This window comes from Lynx canadensis, chromosome A2 (genome assembly GCF_007474595.2).
Source record: "Lynx canadensis isolate LIC74 chromosome A2, mLynCan4.pri.v2, whole genome shotgun sequence".
Taxonomy (NCBI): Eukaryota; Metazoa; Chordata; class Mammalia; order Carnivora; family Felidae; genus Lynx; species Lynx canadensis.
The window spans coordinates 131,963,402-131,989,490 of record NC_044304.2 but is presented as its reverse complement, the minus strand read 5'-3'; the positions used below and the strand labels follow the sequence as shown (position 1 = coordinate 131,989,490).

Here is a 26,089-nt window from a genome sequence, read left to right as displayed (position 1 = left end):
TGCCCCCTCAAAATCTTTCTTTAAATATAAAAGTCCCTGCTACTGCTCACCTATGGGGATGAGCACAAGAGAAACAGCCCAATTGCAAGTCAACCCCTGGTTCTCGGGGTTCACTGTTGAAATCACTGTTGTTTTTTTTTTCTTTTTGCATAGCAGCCTTAAAGGCCCTACTTTCAGCTGCCAACTGTGGAAGACTGCCTACTCTTTGGGATGCCCTTTATCACCACCACTGGCCATGATACTCCATAATAATTTTGTTTGTACCATCCCAAACACACCTTCCAAATCCATCTAGCCATTCTCCTGTGACCCAATAACCAATATAGACAGAAACTTTATTTTAGAGATAAAGATGATAACTGGAGTATACTTAGGGAGAGAAATGGCTTTGTTCACAGTCTATCAAGTCCTTTATATTTAGTATCATGTGACAATGCCTTTGGAATTTTAGGGGACCCAGTTAGTATGCAATTATATCAAAATGGAAAAGATTATCAGCAGCAGAAAGGAATTTAGGGATAGAGTTGGGGAAGTACAGGGTTGGGGAAGGATAGGGTTGGGGAAGATGAAAAGTGTGGAGGCTGTAAATGGAAAAAAAAAAAAAGGGCAGAGCTCATAATTTACCCAGGTCCTGTGTATATATTTCTTGACTGCTCAGATGAAAATTAAATTATGGGTGGGGGGGAGGTTATATTGAAGCACAAACCCTCTGAATTTTAGCAGCTTAATTGGTAGCTTTTTAAAAACTGGAAAAAGTTTTAAAATTACAAATCCAAATTCTATGAAATAGAACCATTTTAGTGCTTCCAGACCCTATTAAGTTTTAACATTTTTTCCTGAACTAAGTGTGGAAGATTAAGGTAACATAATTTAGCTCCTGGGTCAGCCTTGGCATTCTTCACCTTGCCCAGATGTATATGATTACATTTTCTATTATGTGAGCCATGGGGACATATGGTATTTTCATCAAAAAGTGATGAAAGAAAACATCTTTAGGAAAGTTGAAAATATTGCTTAACTTAGGAAACAAGTTTCTGACTGTTTTCTTTCTCTCTCTCTCTTTCTTTCTCTTTCTTTCTTTCTTTCTTTCTTTCTTTCTTTCTTTCTTTCTTTCTTTTTCCTTCCTTCCTTCCTTCCTTCCTTCCTTCCTTCCTTCTGCTTGGCTACCTGGCAGTCTTAGTGTAGCATGTGTGTGTGGAGTGTTGACGGATGGGGTACAGTTAGAGAATAAGCAAACAAATCAACCAAAAATACATAACTCACAAGACGTTGTTGAATTCTAGATTATGATTTACACAAAAGGAATAAGGAAAGAAAGAAATGAGTAATACATGTAGAAACTGACAAGTTTTATTTCTGAAAAACTTTGGCAAATGGTAAAGATACTTGTTAAAAAGTCAGATTACTTAGTCTTTTTCCAGTGTTTCTGGACTTAACCCTTGATTAACTGGAAAGTAGGCTGAAGACTACAGCTGTTCTCCCTGCTGCACTTTGGGCAAAAGTTAGGCTTACATTCTCCCCTCTACCTAATGAGTTAGGAGTATAAATTGATAGTGACTAGCTGTCGCTTCCCACAGGGAAGTTTGAGTTCAGTCTTGACTAATGCTTTCTAAGCTGAGCACACAGTCTGTAAATTTTGGTTGGATGAAGAATCACTATGTTCTCATAAAATGTTTGCTTTCCTTTTGGGGATTTTAGTGTATGCTGGATTCAATATCTGTACCCACATTCTAAGAAAACAAAGCATAGCATTTCAAAAATCAAAACACCAAAATAATTAGAGTGGAAGGACAGTATTAAGACTATTTTAACCATATTTTTTTTTGGTCCCTCTACAGCTAGGAGTATTTTTCCCCCTGAAAGTAAAACGCAACTAAAAGTTGAATCAACAGTGTATCCATTTAACACAATTGTCTAGGACCAAAGAGATGATAATCTCATTTTCTAGGAAACAGTTTTCACTGAGAACACATTTTAAAGGATTGATACTAAAACTAATCCACATGGTAAAACTAACGTCAAGACATTAAATAGGAAATTTATCTTGATATTACAGGATTAAAAAATGTAAAATTTTTGCTTTGAAATCAAGCGTTTTCCTATGAAGGAGACAGTCATTAAGTACAACAAGAATATGGCTGAAGAAGTATTTATCTTAGCAATTATAATAATGCTTTTATGTTAGCTACAAACACCAAGCACATTAGCATTTGGATTTATTTATTTAAATAATCTAATGAAAAATCTATTTCTAGTACTTTAATAGGCAGGAGCCATTTCTAAATAGAGCATTGGGTCTTCCAAATGGAAATACTTTTTTGTGTGTGTGCAGACCACTCTGTTACATTGCTCCTGAAATGATAAAGTAATTAGAAATTCAGCCCAATACAAATATTAGAATGTGCATGAAAGTACTTACTCCAGATGGATGTGTTCTCTGGAATATTTTCTATCTTTGCCTTCAAAATACATTTTTTTTCCTAAGAAGCAAAATACTAGAAAATAAATAACATTGGTTAGGAAATACATAAATAATATGCCAAGAAATACAGAAAGGCTTGAAAATCTTTTGGAAAATAAGCAGATTTAAAGATAATAACCAAATAATAAAAAATAATAGAGGAAAATAATTTTCAAGAGTAAATATAAGAGGTGCAGGGAATATATTAGTAATAAAATTACACTGAAAAAAAAACAATAGTCATTCTCTATGTCCATGATGTATTTGTCTTTACTGTATTAAATTTTAGTGACAGTTCTTTCTTTAGTACTTTTGTGAAATGCTCATGCTCCTGTGGTCTGAATTTATGTTTGAGTTTATTTCTTGTTGATAGTAAGTGATGCTTATAAGCATAAATAGGTCCTTGGCACTAGTCTTATTAATTAATGCATACAAAGGGTGCATCCGTTTTAGTCTAATCATAATATTTAAACCACTAGTTCATGGGTATGGCTGTTTTCTATTCAAATGCCCTTCTTTATTAGTGATAAAATTCTCAGCGACATTTTTTTGAATAACTTCATTCAAGGCATAAAATATGAAATAGTACAAAATATGGAAGTTTATAGTAAGATCCACTCTTTATATGAGATTGGTTTGTTTTAAGAAGGACTAAGTAAGGATGTGATAGTAACATTGAAGGAATAAAATACAAACTACAACGATTTTCTCAGCATGAAAATGGAAGTCTGGTATTTTTCTGGTAAATGTGACAAGGCAGAAATATCTACACATCTTGCCCTTTAAAGTATGTACCCAGGGGCACCTGAGTGGCTCAGCCAGTTAAGCATCCAACTTCAGCTCAGGTCATGATCTCATGGTTTGTGAGTTCGAGACCTGTGTCAGGCTCCGAGCTAACAGTTTGGAGCTGGAAGCCTGCCTTGAATTCTGTGTTTCCCTCTCTCTCTGTCCCTGCCCCACTCGCGCTCTGTCTCTCTCTCAAAAATAAATAAACATCAAAAAAAAAAAAAAGAATCCAACAGCTGGGATGCCTTTTCAACTCCTAATGGATTTAATTAGTGGTAAAAGTTGAATTTTACAACATCGACAAAAATAAGGGCAGAGGAGTGGATGAAGAAGAGAAGAAAGCAACTTAATGAGGAGCAAAGAGAAGAAATAATTTCAAAAAATATGTCTTAATTTCTTCCTGACTTTTTAAGAGAGCTAGAGTTTTATAAATCAGCTAAAACTATCTTGCTTAAACTTCCAAGAATTACTGTTGTGGACTGAATATCTGTGGCCCCTCACTCCAAAATTCATAGGTTGATATCTAACCCCCAGTGTGATAGGGTTAGAAGTGGGGCCTTTGGGAGGTAATTCGGTCATGAGGTGGCGGCCATCATGAATGGAATTAGTGCCTTTATAAGAGGCCAGAGAGCCAGCTCTTTCTACCACTTGAGGATACAAGAAGTTAGCTGTCTGCAACCCAGAAGAGGGCCCTCACTGGAACCCCACCACTCCGGTATCCTGATCTTGGACTTCCATCCTCCAGAACTGCAAGAAATAAATTTTGGTTGCTTATAAGTAAAAAAAAAAAAATAATAAAAAAAATAAAGAAAATGTGTACCGAATATGGTTTTAGAATGTATTTGAAATTGTTCTTTTTACCTCACACTACTCACTGATTAAAGTATTATTCTAGAGACAATTTCACAAGAAATGTTTTCAAAATATAAATACTTACAGCTTAGACACTTGATTATTTTCTTGGGAACATTCTGCAATTCATATGAAAGGCCAAACTTCAGTGATACATTTTTTAAACATTTATAAAATTTAATTTATAAAATTAAATATATAAGTTACATTATATATCATTAATATATATTAATGCTTTATTCAAAAATATAAAAATATTAATAGTAATAATATTAAAATAAAGTATTTATTTATATATATTACATTTTCAAAGCAAATAGATCACTAATAAACCTAAAAGCCATTTTTTGATGTTTATTATTTTCACATCTTTATAGTGTTTGCTTTAATTTACCAGCTCCTCCTATGCGAAATGCTGGCTTCTATCACATTAGAACCCTTGTGGTTTTTTGTCACTGTTCATTGCCTTATTTATTTATTTATTTATTTATGTTAACCTACAGTGCAATATTGGTTTCAGGAGTAGAATTCAGTGATTCACCACTTACATAAACAACCAGTGCTCATCATAACAAGTGCCCTCCTTAGTACCCATCACTCATCTGGCCCATTCTCCTCCCCACTTCCTCCAACAACCCCTCAGTTTGTTCTCTATTTTTATGAGTGTCTTATTTTTTTCCCTCTTTTTTTCCCCTTCTTCCCATATGTTCATCTGTTTTGTTTGTTAAATTCCACATGAGTGAAATCATATGGTATTTGTCTTTCTCAGACTGACTTACTTCACTTAGCATAATACACTCTAGCTCTATCCACGTCATTGCAAATGGCAAGATTTCATTTTTTGATGGCTAACTTATTAACCAGTTTGCATTCCCACCAGCAGTGCAAGAGGGTTCCCTTTTCTCTGCATCCTCGCCAACACCTGTTATTTCCTGTGTTTTTAATTTAGCCATTCTGACAGGTGTGAGGTGGTGTACCATCATGGTTTTGGTTTGTATTTCCCTGATGATGAGTGATGTTGAGCATTTTTTTCATGTGTCTGTTAGCCACATGGATGTCTTCTTCGCTGCTTCCTCTTTTGTGAAACACAACATGCACGGTTCAGCTCCTCTTTCTCTCTGACAGCTGTGCTCATTCTTGTCCCCAATTACCTTGGAAGCTTCTCTTCCTCTTCCTTCTCTGACCTGTTTATGTCCTAAGGGGTGCTCTTCCCTCTTTCTTTTCACACAACTCACTCCCCCTTAGTAATCTTATCACTCCTATCACAAGCCCTAAACTGTGGCTACCAACCCATCTTTTATGTAGAGTAGAGGATGGCAAACTTTTTCTGAAAGGGCCAAATAGTAGACAATTTAAGTCTGGCAGTCCATACAGTCTCTGTCACAACTACCCAACTCTGCTGTTGTAGCACAGACACAGCCATAGATAAGACATGAACAAATGAGCATGGCTGTGTTCCAATAAAACCCTGGAATTTGAATTTCATGCAAATTTCACACGTGATGACATATGTTAGGGGCTGAATTGTGTTCCCCCCAAATTTTTATGTTGAAGTCCTAGCTCCTAGTACATCAGGATGTGGCTGAATGTGGAAATTGAGTCTTTAAAGAGGCAATTCAATGAAAATGAGGTCATTATGGTGAGCCCTGATGCATTATGACTGGTACCCTTATAAAAAGAGGAAATTGAGGGGCGCCTGGGTGGCGCAGTCGGTTAAGTGTCCGACTTCAGCCAGGTCACGATCTCGCGGTCCGTGAGTTTGAGCCCCGCGTCGGGCTCTGGGGTGATGGCTCAGAGCCTGGAGCCTGTTTCCGATTCTGTGTCTCCCTCTCTCTCTGCCCCTCCCCCGTTCATGCTCTGTCTCTCTCTGTGCCAAAAATAAATAAATGTTGAAAAAAAATTAAAAAAAAAAAAAAGAGGAAATTGGGATAGAGAGATACAAAAGGAAGACCATGTGAAGATTCAGGGAGAAGACAGCCATCTGCGAGGCCTCAGAACAAACCAACCCTCCATCACCTTGCAGACACCTCAGACTTCTAGTCTCCAGAGTGGTGAGAAAATAAATTTCTGTTATTTAAACTACCTAGACTGTGGTACTTTTTAATTGCAGCCCTGCAAGTTAATACAACATATTTTTCTTGTTTTGATTTTCTTCAACCATTTAAATACGGCAAAACTAGTGTTAGCTCATAGGATGTACAAAAACAGGTAATAGGCCACATAGGGCTTGCTGGGCCCAGTTTGCTAAGGCCTGACCTGGAGGTCTTTTTCAAGCTTCATTTTATAAAAGCGACCACTGCGTTACCTCCTCAGATTCCTCACACTCAACCTGTCTCAAGTAATTTGATCATAATTTGGCTAATACCTTCCCTGCCTTTGTGTTCTCTGCTTTGTTGAGTACAACTATCTTCTATTCAGTCACCCACACCGTAAACCTAGTAGTTACCCTAGATTCCTCCCTTTCCTTCATTTCCCACATCTTATAAAGGACCAATTCTCACTGATTTCACTTTGTAACATTTTCTCATCTATGTGACATCTTCTATCGCTTAATCTGTTGTAATACTGTGCAAATTTGTCCTGATCTTCAGTCTTACTGTCCACACTGCTGCCAGAGAGATTGTCTAAAATCTAAATCTAATTATATTGCTCCTCTGCTTAAACTCTTTTAAAGGTTCCCTGGTATCCAAAACCTGAGCTTCTGAACATGATATACACTGTATTCCATGAGGTCTTACTTCATCAAATTCAGTCTTTGATGGGTTCTGCTTTCAACAACAGTTCAAATGAAATACTTGCCATTTCCAGGAAGAGGCATAAGGTGACCTGCCTCTCTGCCTTTATTTGTGCTTTTCTTGCTGCAATACTTCCCCTTTCTCTCTTCACATGATGAACATTTGCTCCTTGATCATGGGAGCTAGTTTTCTTTTTCAGTTCTCACACAAGACTTAGCAAAAGGTAAGCTCTTCAAAAATATGTTAACGAATGGTGATCAGAAGAGCTGTGTAAGAGATGAATATATATGTATATATATATTCATTCATATATACATATTCACTCATATATATATATTCGCTCATATATATACATATACACGTATATATATATATGTATATATATATGACACTAACATGTCTGCATGTTTCTGTATACAAACAGAATTTTTCTGTGTATTTATGCACACAAAAATCTCTACTTTTTGGCTCAGCCAGCAGTGGTATAACAGGTGTGGCAACTGTTAAAGCCAAGTTGAAGGACAAGTGGACTCCAAAGAGTCTGGATCCAGGATTCCATCAGTTCAGGGTGCATCCAGAAACATCAAGGAAAGAATCACTGTCCATTTCCTGCTTACTCCTTGAACTACAGCTTTGTTAAGGCCATCTCCCCAAACCAGACATGCACTGTCCTCTGTTTCTAATTACTTAAGCCCTACATGTCCTCCATGGCTCCTTAGAGCTGTATTTCTTCAGGGATCCAAAAGCCTGCTGCCTCTGTTCCAGGATTTACTGACGATTCCCTTCTCTCCTGTAACATTTAATATCCCTCTATTTAGCAGTAACGTTTAAAATTCCCTTCTGGTTCTGAGGACCTTTTCCCTTTTCTCTGTAAAATCCTCTGCTAGTGGTCATCTCAGCACATAGCCCAGTTCCAAGCACCATGTGGGCAACTGAAGAACCAGGGTCCGAAAGAGTCCTTTGTTTGGATCTCTCTTACAGCACTGAGAATCTACTCTGTACTGCACACATGACTTTTAATATTTTGGGGTGTCACTGAACTTTTTGAGAATCCAGAAGACAGTATCCTTCTTCTCAGAAAAAATACGAATGTGCACACACACACACACACACACCCCCCTGACCCACACAATTTTACATTGAATTTTAAGGATTCATCAACCCCAACTTGCCAGGCTATACATTTCTTTGCCTACAGAAAACGTATTGTATTTTTCAATACTTTGCATGGTACCTAGGTGCTCAATAAATCTTGTCTGAGATAAACAGAACTGAACTCCAGCCTTTACCAGCCTACATTTCCTATATTTGTATTCCATGCAGTACTTAGCACGGTGTCTTGGCAATAATAGTAATTTAATAAATATTTGTTGAATCAAATTGAAATGTGCTTTCTTTGTATCTCAGAGAAACATCAATTACAGTGATATAGGTAGATGGGGCTAAATAAATATTTAGAATGACTCTTTCAACACTTAATCTTATTGTTTTAACATCCTACAGCCTGGAATCCACTAAAGTAAGTACATTAGTGTTAATAGATACACTTTTAATCTTTTTTTCATGAAGTGTTTAAATTTTGAAGTATTTAGGTGTAAAGCAACAAAGTAGGATTTATTCATCCTTTTATAAATGTCACTACATTCTATTTTGAGAATAATGTGAATAAGGACCAGGTCTGAGAATTCTAAAAAGAAGCATTTCTACTAGGGAAGGAAGAATATGAGGCACCTTTTTCTTCCACAATCAACCCAAATGTCTCACCACTTAAAACAGATTCTCTTCTGCTTGGGTAGCAATCCTGTTCTTAGCAGTTTTTGGAATAATGAACAACCCTCTTCATAATGACAGAAGTTTGAGCCTTAAAAATAAAATAAATAATTAAAAAGGAGAAGGGAGAGCTGACTGATTGGAACGACACCAAATTTTTATTTTCAATGGCATTTGTAGCTGCTAGAAGTGACACAATTTGTGTCAGTCTAGGAACTTGAGGTAACCAAACATAAATTGTAATTGACCAAATTAAAGTCAGAAGAATTGTAATTAGTTCATTAAATAAATGGTGTGGAGAATTTCCCAACTTAGTGGTGAGATACAAAACAACAGACCATCTATTCAATAGAAAATAAGATAAAAAGGGATAAAACAAGAACAAAAACCTAACTTTCTCTTCAAAGGAGGCAAAGAAAAGACAATAGAAAGAAACATTAAAAAAAGGAAGATTCAATTAGCAAGGAAGGAAAAAAGGAGAGAAATCCAAGTGGGATTCTCTGGGAGGGAAAAGAACGTGATGAGAGTTTAGATCATCATCTATAAATAGCCTCTTATTTTATAAATCCTTCATGTGATGCATAGATTATACGGTGAGCCTCCCTTGTCCTTAATATGTACAGTCTCCCGGCACATACCTTTTAAGGCAATCTGCAATAGTAAGCACAAAGAACTAGCTCTGGAAAATGACTTGGGCTTCTCTCTTTAAAAAAACAAGAAGAAAATTGATGAGGAGAGAATCTGGGAACATCGCACAAATTGTCAGGAGGGCACAGAAGGGATAAGTCTTAGTAGACTATGAAATAATTCAGAGGAATTGTATGCCCCTCTTCTTCTAACTTACCGGTGTGAGGGATAATGTTAATTACCATCCTATAATGAACCTTCCTCCAAATAACACAGGCAACCCCTTTACCTGTCATTCTTCACAGACGTGTCAGGTCTTGTGTTCTGTTGGTCTCTTCTCACCCCTTTGTTCTGACTTTCAATTCTGCAAGATGCTAGTGGAGGTCGTGGAAGGGGGCTGAGGATGGAAAAGCAGAGAGTATGAAAGGGCAGATATTTTGTAATTAATTTTTTAATGCTTTGTTGTGTTTTCAAGAACTCCCTTCCATGTTTCTGATCACTTGAATTGAAGGAGCAGTCTTTGTAATCCTATACCAAATTTAATACTCTTTTTCAGGTTTTTAGCAGGGCAAAGAATTGGCAAAGGTACCCATCATGATAGTTGGCACTTCTCTTGAATATTCTTTATTACTGGCCATCATTATTTTTTAAAGAAGAAAAAAACCTTATTTTTAAAGAGGAAATAAAATATATCTTGAGACACCCCCTCCCACCCTGCTGAATAGGGATATGTTACACACATCTGTGTTCCTAGCCTACTCTTCCCACCTGGCCGAGAGAACCAGAGTGGCTGAATTAAAAGCATTCATCTGTGGCTTGATGGGCATGGTCAGTGGATTTCCCCTCCCACCAGACAAATTTCAAGACACTTAAAAATCTATGCCATCGTTTTCTAGGAAGATAAATACATCTTCCCTCAGTCAATTATCCCGAGAATAACTCTCTCCTACACATTTCTTCTAGCCAAAAAGATAATGTAGAGTTTTGTTTTGGTATTTTTGTTACAAAAGAAAAGTGTTGTATCTTGAGAATTAAAAAGATATATAATTTATACTTCCCATTGACAATTTTTCACCATAAATCTCTTTGTACTCTCATTGAGTTTTTCAAAATGTCCATGGAAACAATGACTTAAGATGATAATGAGTGCCAATAAGAGAGGCTTCATTTCTCTAAGGACTATCATCCGTTCTAAGACTCACTTTTTAGATTCAATACCCCTCCTTTTGTTCTCTAAATCTCTCTCATTGGCTACAAAAAAATGTTGTTTTGTACATTTCCATTTTGGGGATTTTTGTAATATTTCATATGATCTCGCTGGGGAACCTCATTCTGTACCATAATTTGAAATATTTTCTATCAACAGCTCCCAAACCTCCACCTCCACCACAGCCCTCCCTCTTCACCTTTAATACTAGAGGACATATCCACCTGCTTATTCAACACGTTCCTATGGAAGGCTGTTTTTCCCCAGTAACTGAAACTAGACCAGCTCATTCTCCCAGATTCCATCTCTCACGATAATCACAATTGCCCTGGATATCATTTTTTTTTTAACGTTTATTTATTTTTTGAGACAGAGAGAGACAGAGCATGAACAGGGGGAGGGGCAGAGAGCGAGGGAGACACAGAATCAGAAACAGGCTCCAGGCTCTGAGCCATCAGCCCAGAGCCTGACGCGGGGCTCGAACTCACGGACCGCGAGATCGTGACCTGGCTGAAGTCGGACGCTTAACCAACTGCGCCACCCAGGCGCCCCTAACACCTTCCATTAATTCACAGCCTCATTTCTTCTCTGCCTCACATAGTGTCATCCAATGATTCATCAAATCCTGTGAATTTCCCCTTTGATGTGTCTCATGAAGTCATCCCATCATTGCTATTATTACTGCCAGGTGGTATTACAGTGTCTTACCATCTCTTGCCTAGATTATTGTAAGGACATCCTAAATGATCTGATTTCAATGTCATCTGTATATACTTTCAGAGTTTTTACAAAAATATGATCATCTAAGTCCCTTCAATGAAGTTTCCTGCTATATCCTTTTTAAATTCCTTCTGAATCTGGCCTCTGCCTACCTATTCAGCCTCATCTCTTACCATTTATAGCACCACTTAACTATTCTGTGCATAGTTACATATCAAATAAAATGCCTGCAAATTTAATAGCTCATATTAATAGCTACCAATTTTGCATTATATATATATGATAAATTTCTAATCTTTACTATTACAAACAATGTTCCAAAGACCATCCTTGTGCATAAAGCTCTTCATATTTTCATGTAATTATCTCCAAGTCCACAGGGTAGTTACAAAGAGGACCATATGACACCTGAACATGCAAAGGGTTGCATGGGAGCAAAGAAACCCTGAGATTATTGAGTCTGGATCTTTTAACATGACTGAGAAATGTGCCTGCTTTTGGCTTTGGAGGGAGACATTATACTGGAGAGCAAGGATGCTTGTCCTTTGTTCTGGAGAAAGATACTATTGTCCAAGACTGTAAGCAAGCTTGCTCTTTGCTCCAGATGGAGACATTATCTCTATCTTTCAAAGCTGTTCACTAGACAAACATTCTTGAAATGATAGTTTGGAGCAAAAGGCAGTCAATGACTCATTTTTCAAGACAAGCAAAAATGTGAGAGACCCAGGGATAACTGTCTCCCTACAAAATTCATCCTTTGTTTCTAAACCATTTTAGCTTCTGGCAAATATTCCCATGAGTATGTGACTGCATCAGCCACTCTGATCTGACCAACAGAGGCTGGGGCCAAATTCTTTCAATTTGTCTCAGATAGAATTTAATTCAGGTCGATATCCATAGGACTTTAAGCAGCAGGATGAGACTAACTTGCAGGATTGACATTAACCATAGCCCCCCAAATCCCACACCATACCAGCTGAATAAATCCCATGAAAGCATCATGATCTACCTTAGAAAGCCAGGTGGCTTTCTCAAGGCTCTATTTTGACTTTCTCACTAGATTGAAAGCATTAATTCAGGTATATGGCTACATCTAGATCAAAATCTGTCCTCTATAACAGCCCTGACCAGTGGTGTGATTAATCATTTCAGCTGATACCAGTGACAAATTTCATGCTGCTTTTTTAATTAGATGATGACTATTAAAGGTGTCTCCAGGGCACACACAATAATGTAGCATTAATCCCTCCAGAAGTTTCCCCAGGTAATCAAGGATGGCTAATTTTGAGAGATCTTTAAGTCATCTAAGGGCAAAATAATCTATTGGTGGTGTTTCTTTAAACATTTGAAGGTCTTATGACCACCCCTTAGGCACAAGTCACCATATTTTGGGGAGGGAGGCAAGGTAATGTCTGGTTTCAACACAGAGAGTATAGTCATAGAGGTGTGTGTGGTGCCCGTGGAAAAAACATGTTATCTCTAATTGTCAGTCTCCATCAGTAGTACTTACATCAATTGTGAGCCCAGTTTGACAGTAATCAAATATGGCCTCCCACTGGCTGGTAACCCTTACAATTCCTGGTTCTGTTTGAATTTTTTAATCTAGTTCTCAGGCAGTTCTTCTGACCCACCCTATTTGTCCACAGCACCAACCAGGTGTCACTTATCTGTCCCATGGAATGACTGACAGTTACAGCAATGGAGAAAGGCAAGTACCCCGAGGTGTTGATGGATGTTTTGTGTGCTTGGTAGCTGAGGTGGGACCATAATCTGTTCTTTTCCATAGTTTTTTAAGCTGGGTTCCAGGAAAGAGCAATCATATCTTGGTCAGGCCCATCTGACAGGGCATGGCAGATCTAGCAGTCAGTTTTTCAAAGTGTTTGCAACAACTTAGGAGAGCCAGACAAGATATTTTACCCCATGAATAAAGTGGCAGGGGTGATTATGAAAGAAAGAATTTATTAATGCTCTTTTTCCCTCATACCTTTTGGTGTCTGAACTGTTCTTTCCCCAGAGAACAGGGATGCTGTTTTCCCTCAACTACCACAAAATCTGTGTATAGCTATATCCTCACCTTTTTTCTAGCCATCTCCTACACATACAGAAGGATCAGGTGAAAGAGAGACATGGGAATTTTTATAAAACTTATCAAAACCCTTATGCTCCCCACTTTGACAAATTGGCCATTGCAGGAGGAAACTTAAAGCACTGCACTTGACCAAGTAGTTATTATCCTTATGTTCTAAGCCCATGGCTATTCAATAAGATAAGCCAAGTGGCTGACCAAAATTAAGTTAGAATTCATTAGGTCCCCTTTTGGCTGGGCTGCCACCAAGAGGGTTACCAATCAGGCCACCCTGAGGTGGCTTTTAGGGACAAAAAAAGTCATTATGCCTAGGAATATCTCAGAAATATGAACTTGCAAAATAGATCTATATTACCCCCCTTTTGTCCTGATCATTATGACAATTATCCAGGAAGTGGCCAAAGTACAATGAACATTTATGTAGATAGCCATATTCAGTGACCAAATTGTCCTTAAACTGTGTGGACCAGGATGAGGTGGGGAGTTAAAGTCAGAGAGCTTTGAAGTCAATGTTTTATGAGGCCATTCTAAAAATCAATAATATCAGAGGATTGTGAATGGTCAAGTACATGGAAGATAACCAAAACCTTGCTATCACCCCTTATTCACTGGATTTTGTGATAAGAGCTGCATGACTGTCAAACTGCACATGAACTTAAAAGCTGAAAGCTTGACACTTATTAGTGGCCAGAGTTGACTGATTGGACTGGAAAGGCAACCTCATAATATGAAAAGTGTCAATAGTGGTAAGGTGCCATGGATAACCCTAAGAGGGGGACAAGGACCAGTTGTAGCCAGTCTGTCAAAAAGATTCCTACAATCTTCCAGACTATAGTTTTACAAGTAGCAGAACAAACATCTAGGCAACAGTCCAAGATTCATTCAATCTATAAGTAGGTTCATCCAGGGTAGTAAAGGCTAAAGCTATGAAAGTGTCTTAAGCTCTGCCCACAGAGAGGAACAACCAGTCATTTTTGGCTCTGTATGGCCGGCACTAAGGTTGAGGAGCCAGAGCTGATCAGTAGACACTGCTGGGTTTCTGCTTATCTGAATCATCAATGAACTAGGCCCAGATATTTAGGGGAAACTCTGTGAATTCAGGGCACCACTCAGGGCACATAGTCAGTAGCTTTATTTTAGGTTGCAGAGATGTCAGAAAGAGATGATAGGAAGAATTTTATGTTTCCCACTAGCATTTTTCCAGATGTGCTCTTACTGATCAGAAAAATCCCCCCAGGACTTTATGAACATTCATAGTACAAGCATGTGAAACATTAATATCAATTATACATTCAGCAAGGGAAGCCACAACAATATAGTACACTGAAATAACCCAAAGAGTCCAATCCACAAGTTCATTTTAACTTCCTTTCTCCACTGCAAACCTTTCCCAAACCCTGTCAGTTGAATTTGGGCATCCCTTTCCTCACCCTAGGATCATATAGGACAGTAACTTTCTGCCTGTACCTAACAGAGCTATAAAAATTTAGGTCCTTACCCTCTCCAAAGTTTTGCATGTTACTAGGATGAATAGGTATGGACTTCAGTCCCCCTTGGGAACAAGGAAACTTTAGCTTTTCTCCCTAATTATCTTTCTTTGTAAAGCAGCTAAGATCAGGCTAGTGAGGGAGGGAGGGAAAGGAAATGCAGAAGGTGAGAGTACTCTTGTGCTATTAAGTAAGGCACACTTACCGTAGGTCTCCAGTGACACAGTGGTTTTTCATGGCTCAACCAAACAAAATTCCCATGTTAGTGGTTCACCAAAGGCCTTTATCAACCAGGTTTATCATCACTTACACACATACTTTAGCTTTGGGGACCCTCTGATTCGGTAGCCCTAGGCACACTGCTTTGAGATTGTTGCTTTCAGGTTTGTACACTTTGATTCACTTGGGATAGATTTGAGCAATAGTCATCTTTTTTTTTTTTAATTTTTTTATGTTTTTATTTTATTTTATTTTGAGAGAGAGAGCAAGAGAGACACAGTGCAAGTAGGGGAGGGGCACAGAGAGAGGGAGACACAGAATCCAAAGCAGGCCCCAGGCTCTGAGCTGTCAGCACAGAGCCCGACGTGGGGCTCGAACCCACAAACTGCAAGATCATGACCTGAGGTGAAGTCGGACGTTTTACCGACTGAGCCACTCAGGCACCCCTGAGCAATAGTCATCCTTTTAAATGCAATCTATCTTAATCTGTATCATTTGTTATCCCATAGCCAAAATAGTATACCTTAGGTTTATACCCAGTTTCAGTAGAAAGGCTAGGGAGTATTCTGTGGTGTCAGGGCTGACTACAAAAATTTATCTAAAATTCTTTGGGTCAATTTTTCATTCTCCAGCAAGTAAACTCCTTTGGTATTGTTAGCCCAATGAGGGAAGTAAGAGTCCAAAGTCTAGTCAATATCTCACCTGTGGCTTCTCAAGAGAATTTATGTGTCCAGGAAATCTCCCTGGGAGGGCCTAATTTCCCTTAGTGCAGCCATGACCCACTGCAAAATAAAACAAAAAACAAAACAAAACAAAACAAAACAAAAAAAAACCTTGTGACCTTTTACTGTCATCTCTGAATGGAACTAAGTTAGTCATGCTAAACTATGGAGAGACTGAGCCATGAAACTGCCCAGTTGTTGACATTTTTTCTTAACAAGCAGGAAGTGCCTGGCTTCTCATCCCTTCATCTCTTTAGTAAACCAGCCAATGTTCTATAATTTGCCTAGTTCCTGCCCATACTATTCATGGATTATCCTTCTTTCAGCCAAGCGGAGTGGACATTCTTTAGTTATTATCTGAAATGGGTTGGAAATTCTATTTACTTAGGATGACTCATAGTATTAGTTGCTAGTTGTTTCAATGGGGTTGACCTAAGACTGACTGCGGTATTGTCAAGGAATCCTCCCCCTTCAACATAGGAGAAGAGTCAGCAACAATCAGGCCACCATTCATGTGTCTGCCTGTGAGACTACTTCCTGGCATTTGGCCTACAAACAACTCCCTAATACTTGCTCATTAAGAGGCAAGAAAACAGAGGACCATTTACTGCCAGGCTGGCCATACAATTTGGTTGCTATGTTTACTATAGGTAAAATTCCTAGGGGTTTCTCTCAAATACCACTAATTTCCCCATACGGCCCTAACTTTTCCTCTTCCAAAAAATGTATCTTTGTCAGTATCCCACCACCAAACTGTTGAGATCTGTGATGGGTCTGAGACTTTACTCTACTTGGGAGCTAATGTGTTAGCCTGCCACAATTTTATGGGTGCTCGTCATAGATGTGAGACTCCTTTTTCCAACCCAAAGAACTTCATTACTCATAGCACAGCAACCAGCATGGAAGTCAACATATATTGTGTTGAGGAACTGAGACCAAGCTCTCCCAGAGCAAATAAAGAGGGTTAGATGATAACTGCATATGCAGTAGGTTGTGCTCTAGGAGATGAACTCTGAACCTGGGAACCCAAATCTTTTATAATGGGCAGTAGGCACACCTGAATATGCCTTGGAGGGAGACATTATCTTTATTATACTGGACAGTAAGCAAATCTGCCTCTTCCTCTGGAGAGAAATGACATTTCTATCTTACAAGCCTGTTTCTATACAAACATCCTTAAAAATTCAGTCTTAGAACAAAAAGCTTTGCTCCCAAGACAGAGAGAAACATGAAAGACCCATGGAGATTTTCTCTTATCACTTTTCATTCTATACATTCCACCATAGTTCAGGAACAGGGCACCTAAGTCCAGGACTCAGAATGCTTCAATCTATCTCATCTCACCATAGTTAATATATCACCTGGGTCATAAACATTTCCTTTCAGGACTCCTGTTCTCTTGGGCCATATGCCGGTTTAAAGATCAAGGCATTCAAAGCAAAGTTATTTTTCACAACATGAATCTTTATTCACTTTTCTAGTTTCCTACTTCTTTTCACTCTACCTCTTACCCTCTTCATGGAAAATGTTTCTTATTTGATGGATTATATTCATAAAATTAAAGTACTTTTTAAATAAACAAAATATATTTTATTTTATTAAATATTATGCTCAGTATGTTTAGAACATGACTAGCAAAAACACCTGCCCTATACTGGACAGCGACTTAAAAACCTAGAAAAATATGGGCTGTACTTAAATTAAATAAAGATGGAGACAATATTGTTAAGGTTATGAGAAATGAAGATTTACACTGTGCATAGGATTTAGTATTGTGATTTCCCCTCAAATATGAGCACTGCATTACAGGGTGAAGTTGAACAGTGAGCAATCTGCCTCACATTTCATTTAGCTGATTAAGTTTTATAGAGGAGATAAAATTTCAATTCAATAACTCTAAGATATGTTGTTTCAGCCCTTACCTTAATAGCTTTAGTCAGGTTCCATGTAAGATGCTTACACAAAAACATAATGGAAAACCAGGGTTTTGGTATAAGATCAAAGTAAATGTCAGGATATCTATAGCAGAATGCACTAATGGTTCAAATTAATTCATTCCAATGGGATGCACTTAAACTACATCTCGCTCAGTCATAGGAAAACATTAGAAGTATGGAATATATGCATATATCCAGCAATGCATGGTGACAAAAAATATTCTTTATAAAATGAATTAAGGGCAAGTTTCTCTTCACCATTCTAAAAGTATACTGTATTGTAATTTAGAGAATTAAAAAAAAATTCTAACTAGTTAATATCAACCACTTGTCTTTTGTCAAATCACTCATGAGTAGGATGCCCGTTTACAGAATAACAAAGCTTTAGAATAATCTTTTTGCAGTTGTCTTTTTAATGAAGTATTACCATTTTTGAGATGGATATATGACTTTAGGAATACAGACTATTTCTTTAACGATGAGAAATCTCAGCATTTACTGACAGTGAGAGGGAAGGGATTACATTTTATACTATAAAAGTTGCTTTCTTTTCTAGAATGCATGTGATATGAAAGGTGAGGCCTATGACATGTCCTTTAAAGACACAGGACAGAAAGTCATGTCATTTCCCTCCAATTTTAATTGTTCTAGTCAGCAACAATTTTCCAGCTCCCTGTCAAGGAAGGGAAAAATGGTAAATGAAGTCCTTATGTACAAACCTGTCCCAAGACCAGAATTCTCTTGCCTTCATATGGAAACCACTGGATCATCACAGGGTTCACCTGAGTCCCATGGAAAAAACTATTTAAACTCATGTCTGGATTGCACAGGTGATCCCATCTGTCAGTCTTGTGAGACCCTTTCTGCTCTCTCTGTCCTTAATTGTTCTTTATTTTCTCTTCTGGCAAGAAAGCAGTAGTCAAGGCAAGCTGGGAACCAGAGTGTTATCAACTTGTTTGTGATGCTTTATTACCTGGCTTTGTGCAAATCTCTAATAACAAGGAAAGGTGGTATTGGCCTGTTAATAATTAATAGCACCCAGTGCAAATGAAGTACTTCTGTCATAGGGCTTCATCAGTAAGGTCACGGTACAATAGGGGTTGCGGGTTCTGTAAGCATGAGTGGTATTTGCATATGTCAGAACAGACCGTGCATGCTAACAGTACAAACACTTCACATCTGCTTCTGTTTACTCCCATGCTAACACCCCAAAGTACAGGAGTCCCGTGTTAATTGCTCAGTTACATACTGACTGTTGATGTGTTCTCCACAGAGCTTTTCATAAGTGCACTGTTGCAAATAAACTGCTAATGACTTTGCTTATTCCAGCCAACCTTTTAAGGAAATCTACAACATACATGCAGATTAATGATTCCTCTATTTAGCAGTGTGTCTTGTGACTAGGTTTGCATAGAGGCAGTATCAATTAAGTAGCAATTATCTGCAAAGTGGAAAAAAAGAGGGAAGATATAAATAAGTAATGAGCGTGATGCTAAAATCTCTGAGAACAACTAGAGTTGAACTCTGAGGCAAGGGCACCGACTAGTGAACATTTTCCCCCATATTTTCTTATACCTGAAACCCATGGAGCCCCCATGGAAATCAGAATAACAGACACTTAAGTTCTTAGGAATTTTTTATATTTGATTTTCAAGGTGATCACTATATTGAAACAGCAAAGAAACAAGGAAAAGCAAGGCTGAACTTAAACACTATTAACAAGACAGTTTATAAAGAAAAGAAAAGAAAAGAAAAGAAAAAGAAAAGAGAAAAGAGAAAAGAAAAAAGAGAAGAGAAGAGAAAAGAAAAGGAAAAAAAAGGAGAGGAAAGGAAAGGAAAGGAAAGGAAAGGAAAGGAAAGGAAAGGAAAAAGAAAGGAAAAGAAAGGAAAAGAAAGGAAAAGAAAGGAAAAGAAAGGAAAAATTGGCCCTATAAATGTCTATTCTATGAAAGGACGTGGCAAAAACATAACAGATTTTCTATGTATTTTATCAACAGAGGTCAGCACAGAGTCCTAATTTATCCTTCTATTCTTGTCAAACAATGGCCTTTATCAGTATCTCATAAGACTTATCTGGAAAATTCCACATTATCTGGTTATAAATGAAAAGACCAAGCTGGGTTCTGAAGATAGCAAAACACCCAAATTGGTAGAGTTAGTAACAAATTTTACAGAATCTACTTTTGTTTACTAATGTTGGTTTATAGCAACCAAATAGGTTCTTCCAGGTCAGGCTTCTCTCAGGAGATAGTCAGAGAGGCAGAGGACAGGGCCATTTGGCTATGGTCCTTGTTAACCAAGACAGTTTTGACCTCAACAGCAATGGACTGAGCAGGATGTGAATTGGAGCAGAGAGTCAAATGTTTCAAGGTTTCTCCAGAAGATCTAGAGCCCAACAGTTCCTTTGATAGCTTTTCTCCTCAGGGCTGCCTATCATAGGTCAAAAAAAGAAGAAAAAATTTAACCTATCGTAATCATATTTTCCAAATCCTAAACGAGGACAAATGGTTTGACAAATATATATGGGTAAAGACCATTAGAAATGTGAACTGCAATGACTAGCATACAGTTAGAGTCTGAGACAAAAAGACTCAATAAAACAGAAGTTTACACAACAAAGTATATTTTGCTGCAATATTCCAATCCTAAGTGAAGCTCCTGGCTTCTGGGCTGCTCTGCTCCATCTGGTAAGGCAGGAATTGTGGAGGCCACTGAGGTACACCACCCAGATTTTATTAAAGAAAATCTGCTGTGAGACTAGCTGCTGTAGCTTCAGATCTGTACAGATATTCATGTTGAGGCCACACTAATGCCCAGGCTACTCCTAGCTAATGAATAAGCATGGCAGGGGCACCAGAGGCAGGCCATTTCTGTCCAAAGCAAGAATACTCTGGTGGACGATTTTGGTCAGGGACTCCACATTGCCTTGACTGAGACTTCTCAGAGATGCTCTGCAATCTGGAGCACACCCCACTCCCACCTCCTTCCTCCCTGCTCTCCATCCAGAGGTGTCAGAACTGACTGTAGCCCAAAGGCTCTCCCCATATCTCCTTCTCCCTCTCTCCTTTGCCTTTCAAAAATTTTCCCTTTAGTATTTGCTGTAGGTTCAGGCTCATTTAGGTGCAGTGTTTTCTTGTAACTAAAAAGTCTTGGGGCACTTGGGTGGCTCACTCCGTTAAGTGGCCTACTCTTGATTTTAGCTCAGGCACCATCTCACGGCTGGTGAGTTCGAGCCCTGCGTCCGGCTCTGTGCTGACAGCAAGGAGCCTGTTTGAGATTCTACCTCTCTCTCTGCCCCTCCCTGGTTTGTTCTCTCTCTGTCTCTCTCAAAATAAATAAACTAATTTAAAAAAAAAAAAAAAAGGAAAGGAAAGAAAGTCTTTGAACAACTGGAGGTACCCATTCCCCTATCGTAATTCTTTGGGTCAAATGCGATTCTGAATTCAGAATAGGGTGCATTCTACCTTATATCATATACCAACCCCATTTGGGGCACTCCACAGTGACCATACAGTAAAATCCAAACATGCATGCAAAGTAGGATAAATAGAGGCTATACATGATCTAACATAAACATATACACGATTGCACAAATTTTTGCCAAAAATACATAGAGATAATGCTAGGAATTATCTCTAAATATATTACAAAACAAACAACAAAATAATTAAGGAAATAAAGCAAAGGTTTTTGGTTTTCAGAGCTTTATAGATTTCAGAATTGTAAACTATTTATTTTTTATACTATTACTACTAGTTCCCCCTCATCACATTAATCATCCATTATATCCTAAGCTAATTATTCTCAAGCTTCAATATCAAAAAGGACCTCTGGGGGCAGTTTTCAACTCTCAAATTTTTATTCAGTATGTCTAGTGTAAGGCCTAGAATCTGCATTTGAACAAGGTGGTTAACCCCATCTTCACTTGTGATCCTGATACAGAAAGTTCTGAGATTCAAACTTTGAATATTGTTCTAGACTTTGAGTTCACTTTTCACTATGATAAACTACCAATATCACTAGTTCCAGGCTTAATCTCATGAATTTTGAAGTTTGTTGCTTTTTTGAACATAGAACCAGCAAGCTAGCTTATTGTTCTTCCTCTTTGACTCTATCTACATTTGCAGCTAAGTCATACAGCATTTACTTCCTCGTGTGGTATTAACTTCATCAATAATTCTTCAGGGCTATTTATCTCGGAATGACAGAAGTTAGTACTTTTTTTTTTTTTTTTTGTGGAACTGAAATAGAGCTGAATAATTTCTACTTATCTTTGAATATCTGTCTCACCAGAGTATCAGCTTGAGCATATAGAGTTGTTCAAGGAGTCCCCTGTTCCCATGATAGTTGGAGTTATAGGTAGAAAAACTATAGACACCTCTGGTAGGTAAGTGAATCCACAATAGGAATAGCAGGACAACTGACATGAAATATGTTTGTAAGTGTACTCTCACTCAGTACTACTTTTAGCTTGGTTCTCTTGCAGGAACAATTTTCTTTTGACCTAGTAAAGCAAGTAATATTTCTAAAGTTTCCTTTCCCTTTCCAAAGATATTCTTATTTCTGTTTTAAATTGAGTGCTTCCCAAAATTGGAGACTAATCAAATACTGTAATGGGATATGTTAGAAGGAAAAAAACAAGGTCTGTAAAAGGGTCCAGGTATTTACTTGAGTAATATGTTTACTGCAAACAAATGTTTGCTCACTCCTGAGGAGGAATTTAAAGTCCTCTGCTGAAAACAGCTTGAATGGCCATTGATATTAATATTAATAAGGGGAACACAAGAAAATCTAAATCTGAAAGCATTCTTTAGAATTACATGAATACCATTACTTCCATAGGTTTCATGATTATCAAACTGGGGAATATGACATTTTGCTAGAATTTAACCGGAATTAGAGGTTAAATGTGGTGTATACCTCCAGTGAAACAATTTTAAGAAAATGTTAGAAAAAAATGAAAACTTTTTATGCTAAAATAAGCAGAGACATTATGGTATAGAATACAAAGTTTGTGTGCTTTAATTAGTAAAACACACATCTCTTTAGAAATACCATAAATAAAAGTGCCTCTTTAGACTAAGACCTCATAACATACAGAGGTCTGTCTTCTCTCTCCGTGATTCAGGGTAAGTTGGTGGGAAAGTTTAGGAAACACTACAGTTGATTGTGACATGTGGGGTTAGGTATTTCCTGCAAGGAGTGTAAACGTGCCTACTTTATTATTCTAGTGCCTGCTCTTGAATTCTCCATCTCAACTTGCAATATATGGAGTTGAAAGCCGTATGAAAATCGTGTGTTTTAGTTGTGCTACCAAGGATATGCAACAGGATGTTAAAACTGAACTATTTCTGACTCTGTTTTGGCTAAAGCCCCAAGACAATATTTGCCATATTCTAAAGTTAGACCACCTATGAAGGACTTGCAAAGAAATAGAGGAAATAGAGAAGGAACCCACAAGGCCCTTTTCCCCCTTCAGGTAACAACCTATAGCAGGCCAGCTTGGGGTGAGGAGAAGCTCTGACTCAGATGAAGTTTGATTTTACACGGACTAGACATTTTAATTGCTGAAACGAGACTTTCCTTTTGTGACAAGAGGTGATCGGAGGACCTTTTACTACCTAAGAGTGACCAAAAAGTCATAGGATTTCCTCTCAATTTCATCTGAGTAGTAGAGCAAATAAACCTACAGAGTGGGTCTGAATGGGCAGTGGAAGGAAAATAATGGTGTTTTGTTTTTTTTTTTTTTTTTTTTTTTTTTTTTTACTATATGCCTGTGTGCCTGTGACTGGGACATGAATCAGGAAGAAAGAAGCAGTATAAGGAAACATTTAGAAATTTCTACCGATTCTTTTCTTTTGTGTTTGTTTGCTTTAAGGGGCTATTATGCTTATTTTTATGAACTCTAATTTTTTTTAACAAAATCAGGACTTTTCCTTTCCACTTTACAACACATTCTCTGCTTACCTCTGCTATATGTCCTGAGCTCATTCTCCATTCAATTCTGTTGTCAGTGTTCACTTCATCCATATTTTGCTTGCTTTAAAATATTATAGTGATATTGTGTATCATATTCTATAGGCTCTATATTTTCCCAATTTCCAGGTTTTATGGGAACTGTCTTCTGATTTCCAGAAATACCTGATGCTGAAAACAGAAGAGGAAATTACATTGTAAAGAACAGAAAAATAAATAAATACTGGTTATAACTTCCCCCCCAAAGTGTTTATCACTTGGCCTACAAATTCCTGACCTGCTTACCAATTTTATCTAATCAGGAGAAATAGACTGACATCCAGGATATATAAATCAATCCAGTCCTATTATTATGAGAACACTGGCTTCAAAATCATAGGACAAAATCATAGGACAAAGTGAGTAAAGAAAGAATTCATTTTACCATCAAGGGAAATATTTTTTTAAGGAAGTCTTAATTATATGAGAATTATCTTACTCTCTAAAACCAGACACAGAGATTCATACTGAGATACTTGTTAAAGGTTAAATCTCAAATACTGAGTGGTGTTAAAAAATGGATCTTGAAAAGGTGCTAATAATAGGTGCAGATATTTATTGAGCACCTTTTAACTGTTAGGCACTGTGCTGGGTTCTGGCCACATACTGATAATGAATGGATGCTTCCTGATCTCTAGATGCTCAAAGGGTAGAAAAGAAAACATATATAAGTAAATTAATACTTAGAATTATACATACAATAAGAGGATATATAAAAGATAAACTGAGAGATGACCACGGGAAAGAGGGTTATCTCTGTTAGAAAGTCAGGCGGGGAGGCGCTTCTGGTCAAAGGTCAAGTCAGCACTGGCTTTTGAAGAATAGCCCAGGAGACGATGGGCACCTCAAATAGAAAAAAGCAGAAAGCACAGAAGCTCACATGCAAAGCAGTGTGGCGTGTTCAGGAATCCCACTAGCAGGATCAAGTAAGTGGAACATTAAATGCACACAGACAGGAGTAATTAGGGCCAGTAAAGGAGGCAAAGGTGGTAGAAAAGGGCAGGTTATAAAAGGACTCTGCTAAGGAACTTCATCTTGAGGGCAGTAGGAAGTCAGTAGAAGATTTTATATGAGTGAGAGATGAATTGGTCAGTGATTTAAAAGAATTCGTGTAGGGGCGCCTGGGTGGCTCAGTTGGTTAAGTGTCTGACTTCGGCTCAGATCATGATCTCATGGTTTGTGGGTTAAAGCCCCGTGTCAGGTTCTGTGCTGACAGCTCAGAGCCTGGAGCCTGCTTCAGATTCTGTGTCTCCCTCTCTCTCTGCCCCTCCCCTGCTCATGCTCTGTCTCTCAAAAATAAATAAATGTTGAAAAAAGTAACAAAAATAAATAAATAAAAGAATTCATGTAGCTAAAAGTAAGACATGAAATACAGGGAAGGGGAACCTACAAATAAAAAGAAACTATATTCCTAGTGGCTGAAGAAGTAGAAAGAGGAGAGGAAGAACAAGAGAGATTTTAGAGGAAGAACACTTAGGGAGAGGGGTGGGGGTGGGGGAGGAAAGGAAAGAGAGAAAAGAAGAGAGAGAGAGCTGCAAACAAGAGGAAGATGAGAAAATGTAATGCAATTAAAGAAATAGTTTGCTTGAAATTTTTGAGTCTAGGTGTATTAGGCAAAATAATGCCTCCCTTACCTGCCTTCAGAAGTTCCATTCTAATCCCTGGAATCTATAAATATGTAACCTTACTTGGTGGAAGGGACTTTGATGTAATTAAGTTGAGGATTTTCAAATGGGGAGATTATTCTGGATTAGCCAGGTGGGCCCTCTGTAATGATAGCAGCACAGTCACTTGAAATTTTTCCTCTGATAGTTCTAACATCTAAGTCTGGTTCTGTTGACTTACTTAAAATTTTTTAAATTTATTTTTATTTTAAAGAGAGAGAGGTTCAAGCAGGGGAGAGGGGCAGAGGGAGACAGAGAAGAGAGAGAGAGATAGAGAGAGAGATCTCAAGTGGGCTCTACACCTAGCACGGAGCCTGACACGGGGCTCGATCCCACGAGTGTGGGACCATGACCTGAGCCAAAATTGAGTTAGACGTTCAACCCACTGAGCCATCCAGGCGCTCCTGGTTCTGTTGATTTCTTTATGTCTTGGAAATGTTTTATATTTTCTTGCTTTTTGGGCCTCACTTCTTAAAACTGAATTCCTATAAATGAACAGTAGGAACCAAGGTCAATAATCTTTATGTTCAGAAATTGTTCATCTGTCCTTTCATCAGGCCGTTGATGTGGGTCTGACTCAAGGCGGTCAGTAGTTTACTTAGAATTTGTTGAACAGGCTTCAAATTATTCCAGTAGTAGACACCTACGCCCCGTGTTTAGTGTAAGGACCGTGATTGCCAAAAAGTTTTTCTGTGTTCCTGCTCTTCGGACCGCTTTCAGGAGCCCCTGCACACCCGTGTCACATATTTCTCTCCTTGCTCGTGCCCTCCAAAGGCAGAGGTTGTTGTTGCCTGTCACTCA

At 38.1% G+C, this 26,089-nt stretch overlaps 1 long non-coding RNA gene across 1 annotated transcript in view; it reads right to left on the bottom strand.

Moving 5' to 3' along the window:
- Positions 1-9,233: 9,233 nt before the first annotated feature.
- Positions 9,234-26,089, bottom strand: part of LOC115500715 — a 58,689-nt gene continuing 41,833 nt past the window's right edge. Inside the window, exons 2-4 of the long non-coding RNA XR_003964622.1 lie at positions 23,577-23,756; positions 9,521-9,628; positions 9,234-9,307 (exon numbers count right to left, since the gene is read on the bottom strand). This is a non-coding gene — a long non-coding RNA (uncharacterized LOC115500715). The remainder of the gene's footprint in view (positions 9,308-9,520; positions 9,629-23,576; positions 23,757-26,089) is intronic.